Here is a 24,809-nt window from a genome sequence, read left to right as displayed (position 1 = left end):
TCTTCTCTAAAGCAATCTGGGTCCAGTGGCAAGATATAGATCAGGACAACTGGAGATGGCCTGCAATAGCAAACAGAAAATTTATGGAAAAATTAAGAAGAAAATTGCAAAGAATTTAAGCTATATACTATTCATTAAACAAAAACTTATTCTGTGGGATCTGTACTTAAAATGGTTTGATATGAAAGTGCATATGCAGTGAATAATCCATTATCTTACAAAGGAAATGGAAAATGGGGGGGGGTATAAAATGAAATATTAAAACAACAACATAATAATAATCTCACCTGATTGAAGGAAATTACACAAGAGCAAGAAATTGGAACCTGCCAGACACTATTTAAAAGTAGGAAAGTTCAGAATTTTAAAATAAAAATCAGAAATGGAGCAGAAAGCTATTTATTAAATGAATACAGAATAAAGTATAACAATGCAAGTGAGTCAAACCAAATTAAAAGAGATATGAATATGATTACTGATCATGCAAATGATGAAATGATGATGAGAGGATCAAAGTAGTAACTAAAAAAGACTTAGAAGAGGTTATATATATATGTATATATATAATATATATGTATATGTGTGTTCTTTATATATACATATATATATATATAAAATATGTATGTATATATATGAAAGATTATAGTACAGGCTTATAGATAAATTAAAATTTAACAAAAACAAATTGTGAGGATCAAATGAGATAGTTGTAAAGCTCTTACCATAGCAGTGTCTGACACATACCAAATGCTATGCAAATGTTAATTATTATTATTATTATTATAATTAAACAGCTCTGATGTTTTCACTGGGTGATAGAATATTGAGAGTGTAAATGGATGGCAAAAGTACAGAGAGCAAGAGCATATGCCTTAACTAGAGGGAAAACATAATAGAGTTGACAGACTTTGAGCTTGGAAGATCTAGATTTGAACCATGAATCAAATACTTATTAGTCATATAATCCTGAGCAAATATTGTATATATAAAATAAATTTGTATTTATTTTGAATAGAATTTCCCTTTCAATTATTGGTTCTTGGATTTTAATATATATGAAGAGTTTGTTGATTTCTGTTGGTTTATTTTGTATCATGTAATGCTGCTGAAGCTATTAATGGTCTCATTTAATATTTTCACTGATTCCAGGGGAGACAATTTAAAATTTATTGGATTACCTGAAAACCATGATCAAAAAAAAGAGCCTAGACATCATCTTTCAAGAAATTATCAAGGAAAACGGCCCTGATATTCTAGAGCCAGAAAGTAAAAGAGAAATGGATAGAATCCACCTATCACCTCCTGAAAGAGATGCCAGTAGAAAAACTCCAAGAAATATTGTAGCCAAATTCCAGAGTTCCCAAGTCAAGGAGAAAATATTATAAGCAGGCAGGAAGAAACAATTCAAGTATTGTGGAAGCCTAATCAAGATTACACAGGATTTAGCAGCTTCTCCACTGTGGGATCAGAAGGCTTGGAATATGATACTCTAGAGGTCAAAGGAGCCAGGATTAAAACTAAGAATCACCTACTCTGCAAAACTGAGTATAATATTTCAGGGGGAAAATGGAATTTCAATGAAATAAAGGATTTCTAAGCATTCTTGTTGAAAAGACCAGAGCTAAATAGAAAACTTGACTTTCAAATACAAGAATCAAGAGAAACATGAAAAGGTAAACAGGAAAGAGAAGCAATAAGGGACTCATTAAAGTTGAACTGTTTATATTCCTACATAGAAAGATGATATATTTAGTTCATGAGACCTTTCTCAGTATCAGAGTAGTTAGAGGAAATACATATATGTATGTATGTATGTATGTATGTATGTGTAGGTATATGTGTATGTGTATATGTTTATATATGTGTGTTTATGTATACATAGATAGAGGGCACAGTGTGAGCTAAGTATGAATGGAGGACATCTAAAAATAAAATTGGTTGTTGAGAGGAATGTACTAGGGGAAAAAGAAAGGGAGAGGTGAAATGTAGTACATCATCTCACATAAAAGAAGCAAGAAAGAACTTCTACAATGGAGGGGAAGAGGGGGGAGGTGAGAGGGAATAAGTGAGCCTTACTCTCAGGGGATTTGACCTAAGGAGGGAATAATATACATTCAATTGGGTATGAAAATGTATCTCACCCTGCAGGAAGGCAGAGGGGGAAGCCATAGTAGAGGGAGGATAATAGAATGGACAGCAGGATGGGGGAAAGGGTAATCAGAAGTAAACACTACTGTGGGGGGACAGATCAAGGGAGAGAATGGAATAAATGGAGGGCAGCACAGGGTAGAGGGAAATGTAGTTTGACTTTCAAAATATAACTGTTATAGAAATGTTTTGCATGGCTACACATGTATGACCTATGAGAATGGGTAGGGAGGGAGGAAGGGAGAGAATGTGAAACTAAAAGCTTTAAAAATGAATGCTAAAAATTGTTTTTGAATGCAACTGGGAAATAAGTTGAAGAGGAAATGGGGTATAGAAATCTATCTCCCTCTACAGGAAAATAGAGGGAATGGGAAAAGGGGTGATAGAAGGCAGGGCAGATTGGGAGAAGGGGTGGGTAGGGGTTCACACTGTACTGGGGTGGGCGAGGGAAAAAATGGGGAGAAAATTTGCAGTTCAAAATTCTTGTGGAAATAAATGTTGAAAACCTAAAATAAATACATTATATATTTTTTAAAAAGAATATACATCCTTCTTTTACTCCTATATTTACTGAGAATGTCTCTAGTATATCTCCATTGTATATAAGGCTTAATCTATTTTTTAAATTTTATTTGTTTTTTTAAAAAGCATATACCTATGCTTCATGAAGATATTTTATTTTTAGCATAAATATTAAATAGATTTTGTAAAAAATTATATAGCTATTGACATTATGTGCGTTTGATTTTTTGTTATTAGTGTAATTTTAGTGTAATTAATGTAGTTCATTTTAATGTAATTTTAGTGTAATTAGTATATATGTAATATATATACACATATATGTATGTGTATGTGTGTTTATGTTTCTACATTTGTATATTGAAACATTCCTGGCATAAATTCAACTTGGTCACAATAAAAGATTTCTTGGACCAACAGTTACAGTGTGTTTGGGAGTGTTTTATTTCCAGATTTTGAATCTATTGTTAATGATATTAGTTGTTACTCTTCATTTTTTATCATTCCCTGGTTTAGATAATAGGATAATATTTATCTCATAAAAAGATTCTTGTAGAACGTTTTCTTACTTTGAGGGGATAAATTTTCTAGGGTTATAATTAATTATACTTTTAAAGTTTGAATTTTCATATGTATCCATCAGGAACAGGATGAATTGTGTTGTTATTGTATTTACTGTTACTGTTGTTGTTACTCCCTTTGGTAGTTCCAATATAGTTAGTTCCATTTCTTTTTATGAGAATGGATCCTTTATGATATTTTTTTGATCTTCTGCTATTTTAACTATTTTTACATTTTAGACAGGAAAACACTAGTTCTTTTGTTTTCTCAGATTTATTAGCATATAACTATTCATAGTAGATTATGATATTATTTCTATTTCTTTTAATGGTGGTGTAATTTTACCTATTATCTTTCTATTTTGTTGATTTTATTTTCTGCCCTATTCTTTTTAATCAGATTAAATCAGTTTGTCAAGTTTGACAGTCTTTTCAAAGAACTAACTTTCAGTTTTTTATGCCATTTAATATAATTATTTTTCTTTTCTTTTTCTACTTCTAATTGAATTTTTAATATCTCTGCATTTGTACTTGTATTTGTTTATTATTTTCATATTTTAAATGAATGTTATGTTCATTAATCCTTTCTTTTTCTAATTCTAATATGTGATTTAGGGATATAATTTTTCCTCTAAGAACTGATATAGCTTTAGTGTCAAAACTTTTGTATAATGTGTCATTGTTGTCATTTTCTTTCATATAATTATTAATATTCTTATAATTTGTTCTTCAATCCCCTCCTTCTTTTATATTGAATCATGTTACATTTAACAATTACGGCAAACAATGATCTGAGCATGATCAATTTTTTAGCCCAGCAGTAACCAAAAAATTGTGTCTATAACTTCTCTCAATAACCAAAGACTCCAATGTAAGGTTCACCAGACTTAATATAGTTTGGGTAGCAAAAGATTGAGCAGGTATGGAAAACAATACAATCAGTTACAAAATAGACAGTATCATGGGGGTAACACAACATGATTGGTTATTTTAAAGAAAGTAGACTAACATATCCACTTCTCTCAACAATTAAGGAATGTTAACATCAACATTGTACAGACCTGAGTTAACCACTCCTTTGCTCCTACAAGGGTTTGGTTATGGAGAAAAGGCTCAAAGATAAGTAAGGAAGGACAATAAACCTTTTGGGAATGACAAGAAGTTAACTTGTAATTTTTAAGCCAGTTAAGAGGAAGAACGGCATTACTGGGACTAACATGGAGCAACATGGCTTGAACAATTATACAAAATGAAGCAGTAATTCAGAATAGGGTCAATTACAGAAGAGAATCAACTACTAAATGTTAAAGAATACATTAACTTCCACAATCATTAAGTCTTCATTTGCATCTGACTTGTCTTTGCTTCCTGCCTAATATTTTCATTGTGTTATTATTTGTAAAAATATATTTATTATTTATGACTTTTTACATTTTTCACAGTATCTCTCTGTCTAATACAAATACATGCTTATTTTTTGAAAAACAAAAGTCTAGTCACTTTTGAGATATATCTATATTCTTTAGCAAATCCATTAATAAGATTTCTTAATTTCTCTAAAAATGGCTCAATTCTGTATTTTTGCTTTGCTCTATATCATTATATTTATTTCAATTCTGAGAAGACATTAAAGTAACCTAGTGCTATTTTACTATCTATGTATTCTCAACTTACTTCTGTAAGGATAGGGACCAGAAGTGTAGGCAAAGACAGAAGGAGCAGAATGGACATTGCCAATTATACCTCAGAATTCAAGATGGTGAGTCAGTGGGTGAAGTTTTGCTTTTTGCCAAGTTGTTGGGGCTCTTCAGGAAGTGCTGTTTGAAATTTCTAGAGATCAGTGTTCTCTGCTGTTAATTCATTAGCTTATTACCATGCTAAACTTCTTGATGTCTTGCCCTATTGAGATAACTATAACTTCTGTATTCCTGGTGAATAATTTCATCTTTGGAGGAGCTTTTAAGAATTAGTAAGGACTGGAAAAACTATCTAGCTGGTCATGTAATATTATTAGTCATTCTTTTTGATCCAAGATTTTACTGTAGAATTTTTTAAAGTTACTTATTCTTTTTTTGTGAGAGTTGGTTTAGTTAAAACTAGATAAATATAAGCCACTTAAAGAGGTATATGTAAACTCAAATGTGTCCATACACTAACAACAATAGCTAATAACTAACATTTGTAAAGCTCTTTATGGTACAAAGATACACACACACACGTGTGTATCTGTTATTGCCATTTTATAGATGAAGAAACTAAGGCTGAGAGAGATTTAAACATTCAGACTCATGTCATAATCACTCCAATGTCAATAATCAATAAAATACACAACCTAGATGATGCTAAAAATGAACAAATGACTGTGGGCAGAAACGTGTTACAGAACTTCTACTTTTGTGTCAGGGTGTTTTATGCATCAATATGACTGACTATCTGATATGTAGAAAGAACAAGCATATGTGTATGAAATTAAACTTTAGCAAAGCATAATGTGTTTCTTTTTTTCATAAAAATAAATAGAAATGGAATAAATCCCTCATACTCCAATTGATTATCTTGCACACTCCATTTTAGAGACTACTAATCTATGTCTATAATATTGCACACCTTATACAGTTATTTCTATTAGCTTTATAACTAAATTCAATTGTAAAATCTGATTCATTGCTGTATTATTGATAAACTATGTATTGCCAATCTCTTATATGACTGAATGACATAAATTTCAATTAAGTACTATATGCATATGTGTGTATGTAATATCTGTTACCATTATAGTTTCTCAGACTTGAACCTTTTTTTACTAACTTAATCAACTGATTGAACAATAAATAAAATAATTGGTTTTGGGGTTGGTTTTTTTTTGCTGTTGATGACTTGACTGAAAAATAGAGAAACAGAGAGATAGAGACAGACAAAAGAATGAGTTCACTGGGATGACTAATCATATGATCATAAAATGTTGTCAAAGCAATTTGGACCTATTTTTAAAAATAAACACCTTGTAGAAGTGTGTTTATTCTCTATGGCTACAGAGAGAGAACTAAAAATTATAAGTGACTATTATAGAGAGGTAGATATTTGCCTTAATATAAAGAAGTTCCCAACTGTCATATTTCAGAATGAAATATATCAGTAATTTCCCCATTTCATCTCCAAGGTCTTTTTGGAGTTTAATGCTCTATAATTCTGTAAAGACCTGATTCTTGTTGCCTACAATAAGTTGCATCTTACTACTGTCTCCTAAAACATTTTTCATTCTCTGGTTAAAATATCTTGAAATCTGGTTGATATTGTATTTCTAAATTTATCTGAACTTATTTTCACACATCAGAAATGTCTTAATAATGATACTTTAATTCACCATTTCCAGAGGAAATTAACACTCTGTAAGAAATGTGCATTCTGTAAAAAGTGACAGTTTAAAATGTCAGTAAGAGCCATGCTGATGTAAATTGGGTTAAAAAAAATAGCCATACTGTGATCAAAAAGGCTATTTGAAATAATGTGCCATGTAGTTATTTTTAAATGATGCTTAAAAACATAAATGAGGCCTAGTGTTGTTAAGCATTAAAGGATCTCACTTTCAGAAAGAGCTATGGTTTTTCTTTAACTTTTGGAATTAAATTTTTCCAAATGTCAGTTATATCATTAGCATTTAAAATAGATGTCAACTTTTGACTGATAATAGATGAGGTCCTAAATGGTTCCTGTCACTTTGAAAATGTCCAGTATATTTAAGAATCTTTTTTTAAAATCAATTTTTCTTAGTACTTTTAGATTTATATATCTGCATCCATACACACGTGTATACAAATACACAAATGAAGAAAGAAAATGAATGTAAAAGCATATATTAAATACTCCCTGTATTCTAAATGCGCAACTAGGTGGCACAGTGGATAGGATGCCTGGCCTGGAGTCAGGAATACTCCTCTTCCTGATTTCAAATTTGGCCTCAGATACTCACTAGCTGTGTGACCCTGGGTGAGTCACTTAACCTTGTTTGCCTCAGTTTCCTCATCTGTAAAATGTGTCAGGGAAAGAAAAGGCATACTACTCCCATATCTTTTCCCAGAAATCCCAAAAGGGGTTATAAAGAGTCAGAGGAGGCTGAAAAATGGAGAAACAAAGACAATATGCTCCAAACTCAATTTTAAGTACTAATAATACAAATAGGAAAGGAAAGATAGTCCTGTCCCAAAAATTTACATTGTAATGGAGGAAACAATTGGTGGTATACTGATAAATGTTTAACAAACAACTCCCCCCAACAAAAAAAAAATCATATTCAGGACTTTTTAAGTTTAATCTGTATTAGCATTTTTCACCACTTTGTTAAAGCAACACAATCAACAATCCATAAATCACATTCTGATTTGTCCAATTTACAGATTTCTGAGGTGTAAATGCTCACAGTGAAATTTTAACAATGAGATATATCCATATCCTTTATAATAGTCTTAGCATATTCCTAAATCACAAAACAGATATAGAAGTGGTGGCCAGAAAGGTACACTTGGGTCCAGAAAGTTACCAGTATACCAAGTGGGACCTTCCTGAATAGATGAACACCCCTGATTCTGGAGTGAGGGGTAGAGTTTATTTGATCATTTGATCATGGTTTTCAAATTGAATGGATATGACAGAGGTAAGAAGGAGGAAAGGATATTGGAAGGACAGGAAAACACTTGTCCAGGGAGTTATAAAGGAGGTAGCTAGGGAGGCAAAAGTAAAGTGAAGCATGGACTAGGGATTTATTGAAATAGTGGTTTAGCAATAAAATTCATTGATCTGAAGGGTGGGAGCTCAGAGTGGAAGTTCACCAAGTGTCAATTCTAGTCAACAAGTATTTATTTATAATGTTCTATGGGCCAGGAACAACATTAAATGCTGAGCATATAAAGGAAAGCAAAAATAATCCTTGTTCTCAAGTAGCCTACAGTCTAACTGGGGAGATCCTATGTAAACAACTACACACAAACAAGATATATACAGGGTAATTTGGAGATAATGTCAGGGGAAGGCAGTGTTATTAAGGGTGACTGGAAAATGTTTCATGTAGAATGTGGAATTTTAACAGAGATTTGAAGGAAGCTACAGAAGCCAGGAAACCAGGAGGCAGGGAGGAGAAGGTAGTGAATTTCAGGCATGGGAGCAAAGTAAAAATAAAGAAGAGTCAGGGAGATGAATTGTCTTAATCAATAGAGGTGAAGAGGTTGTCAGGAAGAGGAAAAAAGTGAGTAAGAGAAGGATGGGGGTAGAGACAGAAATAGACAGACTGACAATGTCGTATTGAGGTACCTCTTCTTATTCATTTTAAATTGCATGTACTATAGAAATCAGGCTTAAGGTACCTTTAGAACACAAAGTCTAATTTCTTATATTTATCTATGGAATCAAATGTAACACAAACTATCCTGGATTCTACTTTCTGAAAGTCAGTTAAGTTAAATTTCACCTCTCTCCCCCCAAGTACCCTTTCTCTGGTACCCTTATGAGGGTTCAGGGGTACTTACTATCTCTGCCATTGACTCACATCCCCATTTTTTCCTAAAATCTAGGAATGATCTCATGTACTCCAATTCTATAGCCACTGACAAATTAGCTTTTACATAGGCATATTTATTTCAAAGGTTTATTACAAATATATAGACATTTTACCTGAGTGCAGAGTTGCAAGTCTCAGTTACCGGCCCCCCCAACCCCAAGTACCAGGAACCTTGGTTTCTCAGGGCTTCCATGGAAGCTGTATGGCTGTAACATCCTGTCTAGAATCCTGATTCTTAAATTGCTGTGGCTCCAGTTAGATGGATCCAGTGAGGTTTCCCCTGGTCACCGGCAGCAGAAACTGAGGGCAAATGAAAGAGAACAAAAACAAACACACCGGGACCATTCCTTACAGTCAGGAGGATAAAAGTATTCCTTCCTTCTGATTCAGTTGATGGCATCCATGCAATGGATGAACTGAGTGAGATCTTCAACCTCTGGACACAACAGCAATGAGTACACAAGAAAGAGACTGTCTCAGTCTGGCTAGTTGACAAGATATCACTTGCATTCAGTCAAAAGAGGATTCGTAATAGGTAGGGGCAAGGAGGGTTCCTTCATCTTAGGAGATCTGGGTATACACAGAGAAGCCCCTTTAGGCAATCTGAACAATGGCCTTTTACTACAGATGAGAAAACTGAAACCCTGAGAGATCAAGAGATTTTTCCACAGGCTCTCAGAAAATACATGACAGAGACAAAATCTGAATGGAGTTTCTCTTCCCTCATGTCCTAGATCCTTTCTACTGTATCAAACTGACCTTGTTGACTATATATCACAGGAATTAAACTTAGGGTATGGTTTGTACCAAATGGTAGCTGAAGTCCCTTCTAATTCTGAAATTCTATGATTTGTCTTCCTCAGGATGTATTTACTCCTGCTTGACAATGACCTTATTAAAGAGTATATAACCTAGAGCTAATTCTCAGCTCCAACAGTTACAAACATTTTTCAAAAACTGGAAATTTTTCAAAAAGAAAACAGTGTTACAAATATAATTCTCCTCATGCCTACAAGTTGTTTTTTTTTTTTTTCTGTCTTTCCACCTCAAGATATGAGGACTTAAAAATAGCAATAAAAACTTAGAATTTAACTTCCATGGAAATCCAATTTGAATCTACAGATAGGATTTTCTCCAAATATTTTCTTTAGTACCTAATCTCCTACTTGATTTATTTCTGGAGCTTTTGAGTCTTAACCTGTTGCTTTTGGGCCACACTTTTTATTCCTAAGTACTTCAAGAGATAATGGAAGATTGGCTAGGAGGAAAAGGCTTCAAAAAAGATGATATCTTTGTTTTTCAGTTTCCATTTCTTAATTGATTTAATACTTTTAATTTTCTTAAGCTCAGACCTAAAATTTAGAATCAAAATTAGAAAATACAAATGTTAAAGGCCCATAGAAATTGACTTTCATTCTAATATAGTCTACAATTGCCATTAAATAGATTGACCTTGTATGTAACTCAAAATTCATACAAAATTCTTAGTACAAAATTCAGGCATCCCAAGAACTAAACATAATTTTCACTCTTACCAGGGTACGTTCAGTGACCTTCATTTTCTTAATGAATTTTAGTCATGTCATCATACCAAAAATTAAAATACATAATGTATTTCTAAGGGATATCATAAGCAGAAAGTCAATTTAACTACAAGGTTTTTTGTTTTTGGTTTTTTTTTTTAACTCAGATAATTATTTCATATAGCTTACTTACAAACTATTTGTAGATGGAGACACTAACTTCATTTCATGCATAGAAACAGAGTTTAAGGATCTGGTAAAAGAAAAGTGGGTCACATTTCTATAACTAAATAGAATAAAACACAATATTTAGCTTCCCTGATTTTTCCACTGAACCTAGCACTTTGTCTTATATTTGTAATGCTGTCAGCAAATTCTGTACTATCAAACAAAATGAAAATTCTAGGATACAGTCTGACCAAACAAGCTCCTAGAGTTGATCTGAAAAAGTACTTTGTAAAATTCAAAATTATTGTTACAGTAAGGATTATTACAATTTTATTTACTATGTTCACTAATAATTTAATATCAACTTTAATTATAAAAAATCCCTGCCTTGGTAATTCAGTGGATTTGTGACTGCTTGCATTTGGATACTGGTTCTAATGCTGAAGAATACAAATCATTCATACCTGCCAACTGTGGGCAAATATTTTCTTTTTAAAAAATAGAATACTATTGTTAGTACATTATGAAACTCCTCCTAGTCCCCATATTTCCTCCTACTCTGTCAATGAGTCACCTTCTCTTCATAAAATAGACTTTTCTAAAAGAAGAAAATAATAAGAATTATAGCTAGCATTTATATAGTTTTTTTTTAATTTTTAAAGTTCTTTATGTATATCATCTTGTTTCTCACAAGGGAGATTATTATTATCACCATTTTATAGGTGAGGAAAATGAGACAGTGTTACATGACTTACGTAGGCTCACAAAACTAGTAAGTAGTATTAGAAGTAGAATTTGAACCCAAGTTCTCTTGATATCAAATCTAGCATCCTTAGGCACTGAACCACCACTTAGTCATTACCATATACCATCTACCTCTAAAAGAAGACCTGAAAATACTGGAGATTTCTGGTTCCAAAGTTGTTATAACAAATGGCGCAAAACTAAACTGTTGAAATCTTTTAGAAGTCCAATTAGAAGATTAAACAACCCTTACATCAAGAGATTCAATAGCAACAGGTTTAAAATATAAAACAAACTAAAGGGACTGGAGAAGAGTCTTACTTGAAAAGAGATGAAGAATCTTACTTGAAAACCACAAAACAAATCAATATTTTATCAGATATACAAATTCATCAGCACATTTGTATTTTGCCCTAGAGTCTTTAAAAAGAATCTCATAATCCTGTTGTTAAAGTAATACTTCATAACTACCTTTAAAATGTTTTCTTATTTCTTCCATATGAAGACATCAAATGAAATTGTCCAATGAAACTATATTTAGTTGATCGTTGGTTATCAACATGTTATCTATTTTATAGGTCATTTGATTATAACTATAGAATGAAACCAATTTTAAAGTATTAAAGTGATAAAACAATGTGATAGCTTAATATACTGCCTCTCTTTAAAACAATTCTTGGAATCATACACACTGTTTTCCTAAGAAGGCATGATTTTATGAGAACTATAGTTACCATATTTATGGAGCAGCTAGGTGGTGCAGTGGATAGAGAACCAGTGCAGGAGTCAGGAGGACCTGAGTTCAAATCTTACCTCAGACACTTGACACTCACTAGCTGTGTGACCTTAGATAAGTCACTTAACCCCAATTGCAGCATTCTGGGTCATCTCCAGTCATCCTGATGAATACCTGGTCACTGGATTCAGATGGCTCTGGAGGAGAAGTGAGGCTGGCGACCTGCACAGCCTTCCCTCACTCAAAACAAAGTCAAGGCCAAGTCATGTCACTATTTCTCTGATTGCGTGATCTTCTAAAGCAATGAAGGGCAAACACACATAATATAATATAAATATAATATATTTATCCTCTTGGATCATCGTCTTCTCCTGGCAGAACAGTTTGCACAGCTCAATGAAACTAAAAGTTATACCATAAAAGATTAGCCAAAATGCATACATCATAGTGGAGAGCTCTGACAAAAGGTGATTCACAAGAAAAAGAAATGACAGACTACTCCAGTATCTTTACAAAAAACAAACAATAAAAAACATGGATAATATCAAAATGATAAAAGAGATGACATCAACATTAAGCCCTTCAAGTCCAAAAGTGTACAGTATCCTACTGGGAAAAAGTGAAAATCAACTACAAGTAGCTCCGCTGATAGTGAAGTGGCTGAGCCAAAGCCAAAAAGAAGCTCAGCTATGAATACATCTAGTGACAAGAGGAAAGTCCAATGTTACAAAGAACAATACTGCATAGAACAAAAACTCTATGAAGCAAGGTAAGCTGGATGTGGTCAAACAGGAGATGGAAAGATGAAACATCGACATCTTGGGTGTCAGTGACCTTAAATCGATGGGAACAGGTAAACTTATTAATTCAAGTAACCATTACATGTACTACTACTAGCAAAAAGGGTAACAAAGGTAGTATTGAGGTGTAATCTCAAAAATGACAGAATGATGTCTACATGAATTCAAGGCAAACCATTCAACATCACGGTAATCTAAGTCAATATTCTAACCACTGATGCCAAAGTTGTCAGTTCTATGAAGACTTACAACATCTTCTAGAAATAACATCACATTCCTCATATTAACAGCATGATATTCCTCATAGGGGACTGGAATGCTAAAGTAGGAAATCAAAAATTATTTAAATAATAGGCAACTTTGCCCTTGGTGTACCAAATGAAGCAGGGCAGTGACTAATAGAGTTTCGTCACAATAACCCAATCATAGCAAACACTTGGTTTATTGTATTCTGCCTGATCCACTGCAGTTAGTACCCTGCCAAAATTATTTTTGTGTGTATACACAAATCATGATAATGGTGATAGTGATGAGCATGAGCATGCTGATAAAGCATATGACACTGAAGTTAGAGAGAAGGCCACACGAAAGAACCTAATTCAAGCTCCAACTCACAAGTATTCTAGCTCTGTCCTCCAAGACAAGTAATTTAACCTTTTTGTGCTATAAGTAATGCTTTAACATAATAAATTACAGCTGAGGTGGGGGGAAGGGAAATGGGTAGCCCCGATGGTACTTCTGCCACTACTATTCGGCCTGGGCTTTCCCCTCGGCTGCCGCATTATATCTGCCTAAGGTGTGAGTCTGGTTTTATTGAAGAGCTTCCAGAAGAGACCAGAAATACTGAAAATTGTTCCATCTCTGCCACAGCTCCCACAGATCAGAGCAGACAACCATATGAGGATTATTCAGCAGTTGGTCAAAGGAATTATTGCACCTGCAACAATACCAAACCTGGGATTGGGCTCTTGGGGTGTTTTACATTCAAATCCAATGGACTATGTGTGAGTACTAATGGCCTAGATGCAATCATTACACAGCTCCTTAATCAATTTTAAAACACTGGTCCCCCACCAGCAGACAAAGAGAAAATACAAGCCCTTCCCACTATACAAGTCAAAGAGGAACATGTAGGTTCAGGGTTACAATGTCCTGTATGCAAAGATACTTATACACTAGGTGAGAATGCCTGGCAGTTACCTTGCAATCACTTATTCCACGATGGCTGCACAGTGCCCTGGCTGGAACAGCATGATACCTGCCCAGTATGTTAGAAAAGCTTAAGTGGACAGAACACTGCCACAAACCCTCCAGCACTGACAGGAATGAATTTCTCCTCCTCATCCTCCTCCAGTTCACCAAGTAATGAAAAGTAAACAAACAACTCATAAATCTCACCACCAACCAGTCCAACCAACCACCTCCGGCCATCTTCCCTCTTTCCCCTTTGCAACCAACCCTACCCTGTCCATTGCTCATCTGCTTCCTGGTCAGAGGGAGCAACTAATCTTCTTCCACCCCACGCTAAACTCAGGAATCAGAGCAGGGGAGAAGGGGGAGGGAGCGGGAGAGACTCTAAGCCCCCCCCCCCCTTTTTTTCTTTTTCTTTTATTAAACAAGCTTTGGAAGCAACAAAGGCACCCCCCCCCCCCTTCTACCTGTCAGTCCCCAACTCATCTGAAGGTTCCAGGGAAGCTGTCTCTCCTGCCAGTTGATGGTCACCACTGTGCTGGCTCACAAAGCCCCCAGATCACATAAACTATGTTTCATCAGTCTGAATCCTAGCAGGTACCAGGTTGTTTGAAATGAAGGATGGATGTGGCTAGGCCATCTCTAGGGTTGTGGATTTGAGATACTTTTCATTTTCCCCTTTATCCCCAACAGAGCCTTGCTAACTTTTGTAACCCCCTCAGAAGTGGGAAGGCCGGTAGGGTGTGGCTGTTTCATTGCCATCCAACATATGAACTGTGCACTCCCCCTTTAGTTGTCCTGTCCCTCATCATCCTGTCTGTATTTATAACCTTGCCCTCTAATGCTCAACAGCAGAAAGGGTTTTTGTAATTTTAAATTATTGCTGCTATTAAGCAAATGGATGTTTAGCTCAAAAAAAAGATAATAAATTACATAAAAAGTTAATAATATGCATTCTTAAGGAAAGTTACTCACCTGAGAATTCCCTATATTAATGAAACATAAAAATCACAGGAAATTAGACAGATGATAGATATGTAGATAAACAGAAAAATGGATAGACAGACACATGGACAGATGGATGGATGGATGGATGGATGGATGGATAGATGAAAGAAAGAAAAAGAAAAAAGAAAAGATCTGTATGTATATGTATACACCTAAGCTATTTGTATAAATATCCATGTTATTTATGTATATATATATACATTATTTATGTATGTATATATATATACATACATGTGCACATATGTATATTGTATACATACATCTACATAGAACTAGAGTTTATATTCTACTGGAGGAAAGGGGTATATGTGTGTATATATGCATACACACATATGCTTATACATACATGTATCTATGTACAAATATGTGTGCATACACACACAAACATGCCCTTTTCCTCCAACAAAATAAAAGCCTTCTCCTGTGCTTTTGGCCTTTGTATTACTGAAACCTTGCCTAGCACCTGCTACATTGTAGGCAATTAATAAATTACTTTTTAAATGACTGAATATGTCCATTAAATATTCAGGAATGGTCACATTCTGACAATCTATTCACATGGTTAACAGTAGAAGACATAATATTTTCTCTTGCCCCCTTCCTCAATCTATATTCCATGGCAAGGGAGTTGTCCCAAAGTACAACTTTTTGTGTAGACACTATGGAATCAATTCTTCCCTCATGTTCCAATTTAATATTTCACAGCAGCAAGACAGGATGTAATCATTAGCATCAATTTTGTTCCCAACATCCAAGGTAACTTTTAAGTAGCAGTTGGTTAACAAATAAGTTTTCTTTATCAAAATTCAATAAATTTCTTATCACTCTTTTTACATTTTCATTGTCCTTAAGCAATCTATTCTTTAAATTTCTCTGTGCTAGATAGAAATGATGAAACTCAATTTTGAACTACTCATATTCTGAATGATTTCTCAAGAAATACAAGTTGTGATGTTAGCAAGTTTATATCTCATATTTTATCTTTCGTAACTACGAGTATATTTTTTCAGAGAAATCTTTCTCTTTGAATCATAAATATAGAGTGCTTTGCTAGAGTCTAAAATATCTTGGGGGAAAGATGAAAAGGTGATATTTGGTTAGAAGAATGAAAAGTAGAAGTAGGAAAGATAGTACAGAGGACAAAAGATTTGTAATAAAAAAAACTGAATAGCTGAACATTAAAAAGGAAAGAAGGTACCAGGAAAAATGGAAGTTTAGGAGGAAGGAACTTTAAAGGAAGCAGAGAAATACATCTTTCTCATTAATTCATTTATCTCTCCTATCACTGCAGAATATTCTTTAGCCATGGAATCAATCAGGAATCTTATTTAGAACTATATAAAGAATCAGGAATAAAGAAAGTCATACGTATTATAGATTTCAAACATGATGGTCATTAGAAATTGACAATGACCAAAAATCTGGGGAATTACTAGAGGCAAAAGAAAGTGACAGTAGTCTAGGCTAACAGTTGGCTAAAACAAACAAATAAAAAAGGAATCAAAAAACACCAAAAGTTTGATTATGGAACAAAAGGTGTTTTCCCTGGGTATCATTATGCTTTCTTTTCTTTTTCTTTTTAGGCAAGGAACCATGCTAAAAAGAAAACCTGAAGGATAGCTCTGTGGCCTAGGGGTAAGAAGATGTTGATTCAAGTACTATCTTTGCTATTCTTTGTAAACTCTGGACTACAGCTTTCATTTCTGGATTTCAGATTCAAAGATGATTTCACCTGAAAAACATGCTATTTGAAGGTATGGCATGTGAAATATTTGGAATGAGAGAATATGAGTTTTAGAAATCTGGGATAGAACAGAGGTCCAGGATTTGAAAAACCACAATGCAAGGAAAAGGATCAATGGGTTTACTTTTTAATGATTCTCTTAATTTTTGTATGTGAAAGTCAAATTTTCTATTCAGCTCTGGTTCTTTCATCAAAAATGCTGTAAGTCCTCTATTTCATTGAATATCCATCCTTTCCCCTGAAGGATTATGCTCACTTTTTCAGGGTAGGTGATTTTTTGTTTAAATCCCAGCTCCTTAGACCTCTAGAATATCCTGTTCCAAGTCCTCTGATCCCTTAATGTAAAAGCTGCTAAATCTTGTGTTATCATGATTATGTTTCCACAATACTTGAATTGTTTCTTTCTGGCTACTTACAATATTTTCTCCTGAATCTTGGAACTCTGGAATTTGACTATAATATTCCTAGGAGATTTCCTTTTAGGATCTCTTTCAAGAGGTGATTAATGGAATCCTTCAATTTCTATTTTACCCTCTGGTTCCACAACATCAGAGCAGTTTTCCTTGATAATTCTTTGATAAATGATGTCCAGACTCTTTATTTTTATCCTGGTTTCCAGATACTCCAATAATTTTTAAATTCTCTCTCCCGGATCTATTTTCCAGGTCAGTTGTTTTTACAAGGAGATATTTTGCCAGGCCTAGAGGCCTGTGTGGGCTACCCGAGTCTTCTTACCTCACCTCCGAGGTCTTCGGTTGGCCAAAACCGGATGCTCATATGAGAGAAAGGACATTCCAGAGTCGAACAAGGGTTGAGCTTTATTTCAGGGTCTAGGTTACAAGTGCAGGGAGATCTTCCTTAGGAGGAAGAGGGGGAGATTTCCTAAGGAGGCTAAGATCTTAAGGGATTGGAAGTAGAAGTACAAGCGGGGAGAGAGGGGGAGGGGAGAGAGGAAAGAAGAAAGCGGAGCCTACTGTCCTCTTGGCTCCTCACGTGCTAAGAGAGCTTTCAGGCTTCCTCAATCCTACTTAACCTTCAGCCACACAGTTTGCATCTAAATACCGTGCTGTTAGATAACAATAGTGTGCCCAGATCCGGGACGACCTTGAGGGCAGGGAGACTCCACCCATCACGTATCTCCCGGGGAGAGGCGGAAATACCCGAGCTAGCCGAGCTAGCTCAGTCTGACCTTCTCGAATCCCTGCTGTTCATGGAGGGCCTCGTAAGACTCTAAGATTTAGAAGTCCCACTTTTACCAGCCCGAGACTGTCCACACGGAATTGAGCTTCCAATCCCAACAATATTTCAAATTGTCTTTTTTTTTTCTTTCTTTTGGTTTTCTTTTATAATTTCTTGATTTCTCACAGAGTCCTTAGTTTCCATGTGCTCCATCCTAATTTTGAAGGAATTATTTTCTGTAGTGAGCTTTTGAACCTCCTTTTCCATTTGATCAATTCTGCTTTATAAGGCATTCTTCTCCTCACTGTCATTTTGGACCTCTTTTTGCCATTTGGGTTATTCTATTTTTTAAGCTGTTATTTTCTTCAGTATTTTTTTGGGGGGCTCCTTTAGTAAGCTGTTGACTTGTTTTTCATGACTTTCTTGCATGACTCTCATTTTTCTTCCCACTTTTTCCTCTGCTTGCCTTACTTGGTTTTCAAAATCCTTTTTGAACTCTCCCATGTCCTAAGACCAATTTTTCTTGGAGGTCTTGTATGTAGGAACTTTGACTTTGTTGTCTTCTGGTTATCTGCTTTTGACCTTCCTTGTCACCAAAGTAAGATGCCATAGTCTGTTTTTTTGTTTGTTTGTTTGTTTTTGTTTTTGTTTTTTTGCTGCTGGTCTTTCTGCCAGTCAATTGACTATTTACCTTTTTGTTAAGGTAGGACTCTGCTTCCAGTGTGGAAGGTATATTGTCCCAGGCTTCAGGGATTTTGAAGAGCTGTTTTCAGAGATATTTCTAAGGACTATAAATTTTCAGTTCCTCCAAGGTTGTATGGTCAAAGGAGAGATGTTTACACCTCTCCTGGTCTGTGCTCTGCTCTGTGCATAACCACAAGCACTCTTTTCTTCCTTGGAACTGTGAAGAGGATTTCCTCTACACTGTGGTCACAAGCTCTGCTAGACCAGCACTCCTCCTTGCCTGAGGACAGCCACTCAGGACAGTGACTCAGATCCAAGCACAATCAAAGTAAGAGAATCCTGCCTCAGAACCAACAGAGATTCCTGCATTCTCCCTCAGATCAGCTGCTTGTTCCCCCCACCATCTGTGAGCTGAAAGCTCTGGAAGCAGCTGTTGTTGCCCAGGAAATGAGACTAAACCATGCTCCCCTCTCACTCATGTCCAAAAGACCTTTTCTACTGACCTTCAAAGTATCTCTGGTGTTTGTGGACTGAAAAGACTGGAAACCACCACAGTTGCCAGTAATTCAGTCCCCTGAGTATTGTTCTGGCCCCATCTGCACTGATGTGGCCCACTTTCAACTGTGCTCTTCTCTCAGACTGGTGCAATAGACCTTTTCTGTCAACCTTCCAGGTTGTCTTGGAGTGGAAATTTGTTTCACCCTGTCATTTTGTGGGTTCTTCTACTCTGGAATTTTTTTAGAGTCATTTTTACAGGTATTTGAATGGATATTGGGGAGAACTCAACTGCATCCCAGCTTTTACTCTGCCCTCTTAGGTCTGTGCCCTCCCCCTACCCTGCCCAGAATTTTTTTAAAGGAATTAAAAGTTAAGGTAGGAATTTCTGCACCACTGTAAATAAATCCAGAATATTAAATTTTTTATAATTAAACTAGCTTACTATTGTTTTCTGTTTTAATTTTTTTTAATCTTCTTTAATTGGTCTCTTTCAAAGGGATTTCTAAGAATTCAAAATGCCTATAAATTGCATAATTTTGAACACCTGTTTAGTTATATGAATATAATCAGTGTGGATTTCTGGCTTTGACTTTCCCTAAACTTTTCTTACTTTTCCAGAATTTAGCATTGAGGTCATACAGACACACTCTAAAATTGCTCCAGAGTTCAATGAAAACATTCCTTTCAGATCCCTTAAATTGCTTCTAATGATGGCAAGCAAAAACCTGCAAAAGGATTTGCAGTGATAAAGCTGAACAGCATTGAAGACATTTGTCAGGTTACAGCACTTTGTTTCTAAATACAGTGCCCAATGTGGATAATACAGAAGCAGGCTGATCCTTTTTTCAACAAGAAAATGTCAACATAGCCTTTCTTGGAATTTACTTAGCCTTTTCACATGGTTCATCTTCAAGATTTTACATGTGACAATTATCTGAAGAACTAATGGAGTTCTAAGACTGTATAATGTGTTCTTATTTTATTCCATAAAATTTATCCTGAAAGCACAAATTATCTCTGCTTCTCATGAGGCCTCTACACTATCTTCTCAGTGCTTGTGTGTCTTGTCTCAAGCTTTGAGAAACACTAGAGCCTGATCCTTGGAGGAGAACCTAGTCTCATTGTTCAGTTCTGGGAGAGATGTGTTTCTGATAATCCAAGTTAGAATGCCAAATACATACATATGTATGTGTGTGTGTGTCTGTGTGGACATCATTACCTATGTAAAAATATGTAACTATCGTACAATTTTATAGGAATTTGCTCTATTTGGATCAAATACACTTTACAGGCCAATCATAGAACCAAAGCATCATATGCCACGTATTATTTCTGTGGGAAAATGTGTTTCAAGTTTCAAACCACTGACTTTAAAATGAAATTTTAGGACATAAACTGTTCCAGTGTTGGCGGTTATAAGATAAATGCTGTTATCTAGAAATGGAATAGAAATAGGTCCTTGTCTCACAAGAGAATCTACTGTCCCTTTTTCTCTTTCATATAACTTACAATAAAGGGAAGCTGATATACATTGGAGGTCAATTGTCATTCCTGAGCAAGAGGCCACAAGTAGCAATAACAGTACTCTCAGATTTTCTGAAATTTGCATAAGTGAAAATTTTCTCCATGTACCAAATCACTTTGGAAAGTTATAGTATCTTATGATCTACAGACCTCCCAAAATCCTGAACTATTTTAAAATCTACATTTACTGCAGTGACTACTTAGCCACAGCCTTGAGTGTATATTATTTCAATTAATTGCACTCTTCATTAAACTGCATATTATTTGAATCATTCCCAATCTTTCTGTTTAGCAAGAGCTTAAGGCATGCATTTTCAAATGCTGTTTTGCTATCATCTGGAAACCTTATGGTTATTACTTGCTTGGCTCTTTTGCAGTTAAAAGAATACATGTGTTCACCTCCTATGCATATTAACTCATTAACATCCCTTACAGTATACCTTAAGGAAATTTCTAGTGCTTTGCTTGCCTTATTCAAGATCTAAAATGCCCATGACTAAAATGCATTACATGTTTGATCTTTTGGTGATTTAAACCCCAGTAAAATCATTTTTAAATGATTTAACATACTACAATGAATAAAATCTATCTCTAACTGCTTGTTTCTTAAAGGGAAGCTAGAATGCTTGAATTCTTTAAAACAGAGTTTAGGAATCTATCACTGAAATATATATATATAATTATAATATTATAATATATGTTATGTATTATATATAATACATATAATATAATTATATGTATATATATACATACATATATATATATATATGTATGTATATATATATATATATATATATATATATATATATATATATATACCTAAATGATGGGCAGTTGGTGGCACAGGGAATAGAAAGCTGGGCCTAGAGTCAGAAAGATTTGTCATCCTAAGTTCAAATATAACCCTGGGCAAGTCTTTTAACCTTGTTTGCCTCATTTTCTCACCTCTAAAACAAGCAGAGAAGAAAATGGAAAACTATTACAGTAGTCAAGGGAAAAAAAAACATAGAGCATTTAAAATGCAAGAATTTTCTAAGTACTGGAAATACAAATACAAGCAAAGAACAGGACCATCCCTATGCTCAAAGGACTTACATTCAAATGGGAGAAGACAACACATAAAGCTTAAAAACTTAGAGCAAGAAAGAGAATAAAGGATAAAATGCTTGTAAAAATGCTTGTAAAAAATTACTCTAAACAAATTCTAGAGCAGCAGAAGCCACAAAATGACAGAGTGAAAGAGATTTCCAGTTCAAGGCAACCTGGAAAGCCGACAGTAAAGATCTGTCACACCAGTCTCGGAATAGAGAGCAGCCCACGGAGCCCAGCCCAGGCTTGGTTGCCTGGCACAGCATACACAGGACTGGAGCAGGCTCCAGGGTGCCACAGGCAGCAGCAGCAGTAGCAGTTCCCAGATTGCTCTACCCACAAATACCAGACACAGCTTCAAAGGTCAATGAGAAAGCTCTTTCTCCTGGGTGAGAAGGAAATATGGTTTGGCCCCGCCAGCAGCAGTTAATACAGTGGCAGCAGCCATTTTTGGAGCCCTCAGCTTAAAGACCCTGGGGGAACTAGACAGCTGATCTGTGTCTCAGCCCTCAGTAGTGGCCCTGGGGTGAGGAGGAGCACTGGCTGGTAGAGTTGGTGTAAGCACTGAAGAGGGAATTCTACTCGCCAATCCTGGGCAGAAAAGCTAGTGGTAGCTCCCATACCAGAGCACAGGCCAGGACAGGAGTAAACTCCTCTTTCTTGATTTTGCCACCTTGGAGGAACTGAGAACTTACAGGTCCACAGAGTAAAGCCTCCAATTGACAAAGGACTCAAAAGTCAAGTAATTGACTGGGAAAATGTCCAAAAAAGGGGAAAAAATAACACTATAGAAGGCTACTTTTTTGGTGAACAGATATTTTATTCCATCCTTTCTAATGAGGAATAACAATACATACCATCACAGGAAGATGTAAAAGTCAAGGCTTCTGCATCCAAAACTTCCAAAATAAATATGCAATGGTCTTAGGCCATGGAAGAGCTCAAAAAGGATTTTGACATTCAAGTAAGAGAAAGAGAGGAAAAATTGGGAAGAGAAATGAGAGCAATGGAAGAAAATCATAAAAAGTGAGCCAAGAGCTTGCTAAAGGAAACCTAAAAAATGCTGAAGAAAATAACACCTTTAAAACTAGGCTAACTCAATTGGCAAAAGAGGTCCAAAAAGTCAATGAGGAGAAGAATGCTTTAAAAAACAGAATTAGTCAAATGAAAAAGGTGGTTCAAAAGCTCACTAAAGAATATTTTCTTTAAAAATTAGAATGGAGCAGATGGAAGTTAATGACTTCATGAGAAACCAAGAAATTACAAAACAAAACCAAAAGAATGAAAAAATGGAAGATAATGTGAAATATCTCATTGGAAAACAATGGACCTGGAAAACAGATCCAGGAGAGACAATTTAAAATTATGTCACTACCTGTTAACCATGATCAAAAAAAGAGCCTAGACATCATCTTTCATGAAATTATCAAGGAAAACTGCCCTGATATTCTAGAAACAGAGGGTAAAAGAAATATTGAAAGAATCCACAGATCACCTACTGAAAGAGATCCAAAAAGAGAAACGCGTGGGAATCTTGTAACCAAATTTAGGGATTCCAGGGATCCCAGGTCAAGGAGAAAATATAGGAAGCAACTAGAAAGAAACATTCAAGTGTTGTGGAAATACAATCAGGATAACACAAGATCTAGCAGCTTCTATATGAAGGGAATCGAAGTGCTTGGGATAGGATATTCTAGAAGTCAAAGGAACTATGATTAAAACCAAGAATCACCTACCTAGTAAAACTGAGTATAATACTTCAGGGGAATAAATGGTCATTCAATGAAATAGAGGACTTTGAAGCATTCGTGATGAAAATATCAGAGGTGAATTAAAAATTTGACTTTCAAACACAAGAATCAAGAGAAGCATGAAAAGGTAAACAGGAAAGAGAAATCATAAGGGACTTACTAAAGTTGAACTGTTTATATTCCTACATGGAAAGGTAATATTTCTAACACTTGAAACTTTTCTCAGTATTTGGGCAGTTGGAGGGATTATATACATATACACAGAGGGCACAAGGGGATTTGAATATGAAAAGATGATATCTAAAAAAATAAAATTAAGGGATGAGAGAGGAATATATATTGGGAGGAGAAAGGAAAAAATGGAACAGGGCAAATTATCTCTCATAAAAGAGGCAAGAAAAGCTTTTTCAATGGAGGGGAAAAGGGTGAGATAAGAGGAAAAAAGTGAAGCTTACTCTCATCACATTTGGCTTAAGAAGGGAATAACATGCACACTCAATTTGGTATGAAAATCTGTCTTACACTATGGGAAAGTATGGGAGAAGGGGATAAGTGAGGGAGAGATGATAGAAGGGAGGTCAAATGGGAAGAGGGAGTAATTAGAAGTCAACACTCTTGGGTAGGGACAAGGTCAAAAGAGAAAACAGAATAAATGGGGAGCAGGATAGGATAGAGGGAAATATAGTTAGTCTTTCACAACATGACTATTATGGAAGTCTTTTGCAAAACTACACATATATAGCCTATATTGAATTGCTTGCCTTCTCAGTGGGGATGGGTGGGGAGCGAGGAAGGGAGAGAAGTTGAAACTCAAAGTTTTAGGAACAAATGTTGAGAATTGTTTTTACATGCAACTGAAAAATAAGAAATACAGGTAATGGGGCATAGAAATTTATCTTGCCCTACAAGTAAAATGAGAAGATGGGGATATAGGAAGGGGAATAGATAATATAAAGGAAGGCATATTGGTGGAAGGGGTAATCAGAATGAACCACTTCTTGGGGTGGGGGGAGAAGAGAGATGCAGAGGAAATTTGGAACTCAAAATTTTGTGGAAATGAATGTTGAAAACTAAAAATAAATAAACATAAAAAAGAAAAAAAAGAAAGAGAAGAGAGGAGGAAGGTAACAGAATTAATCTGAGGAGTTATGGGCTGAACCATGATAAGAGTAAAGATGGCTGACAAATGCTTCCTCAAATGGAGTTTTGAAGCATGAATTCACCAATCAAAAGAAGAGACCATAAAGGTGAAAGTAACAGGTAGACTAAAGAAGACCCCTGGGTAAAGATGCAGAAGGAGAGCTGGGAGTCATGGGTTGAATCAGAATAGTTTACATTTTCTTTTTATAACAGCAGTGCCTAACATTGTGTCTTCCATACAGATTATACTTA

General features: G+C 35.2%; 1 long non-coding RNA gene and 1 pseudogene across 1 annotated transcript in view; one reads left to right on the top strand and one right to left on the bottom strand.

Annotated features, from left to right (window-relative positions):
* Positions 1-24,809, bottom strand: part of LOC140529593 (uncharacterized) — a 63,394-nt gene that overhangs the window by 21,916 nt on the left and 16,669 nt on the right. The window lies entirely within an intron of this gene.
* On the top strand, positions 13,466-14,140 carry LOC140521999 (E3 ubiquitin-protein ligase RNF126 pseudogene; annotated as a pseudogene).

Source organism: Notamacropus eugenii, chromosome 2 (genome assembly GCF_028372415.1).
Source record: "Notamacropus eugenii isolate mMacEug1 chromosome 2, mMacEug1.pri_v2, whole genome shotgun sequence".
Classification (NCBI taxonomy): Eukaryota; Metazoa; Chordata; class Mammalia; order Diprotodontia; family Macropodidae; genus Notamacropus; species Notamacropus eugenii.
Note: the sequence above shows the minus strand (reverse complement) of the source record. Positions and strands in the feature narration are given on the sequence as shown.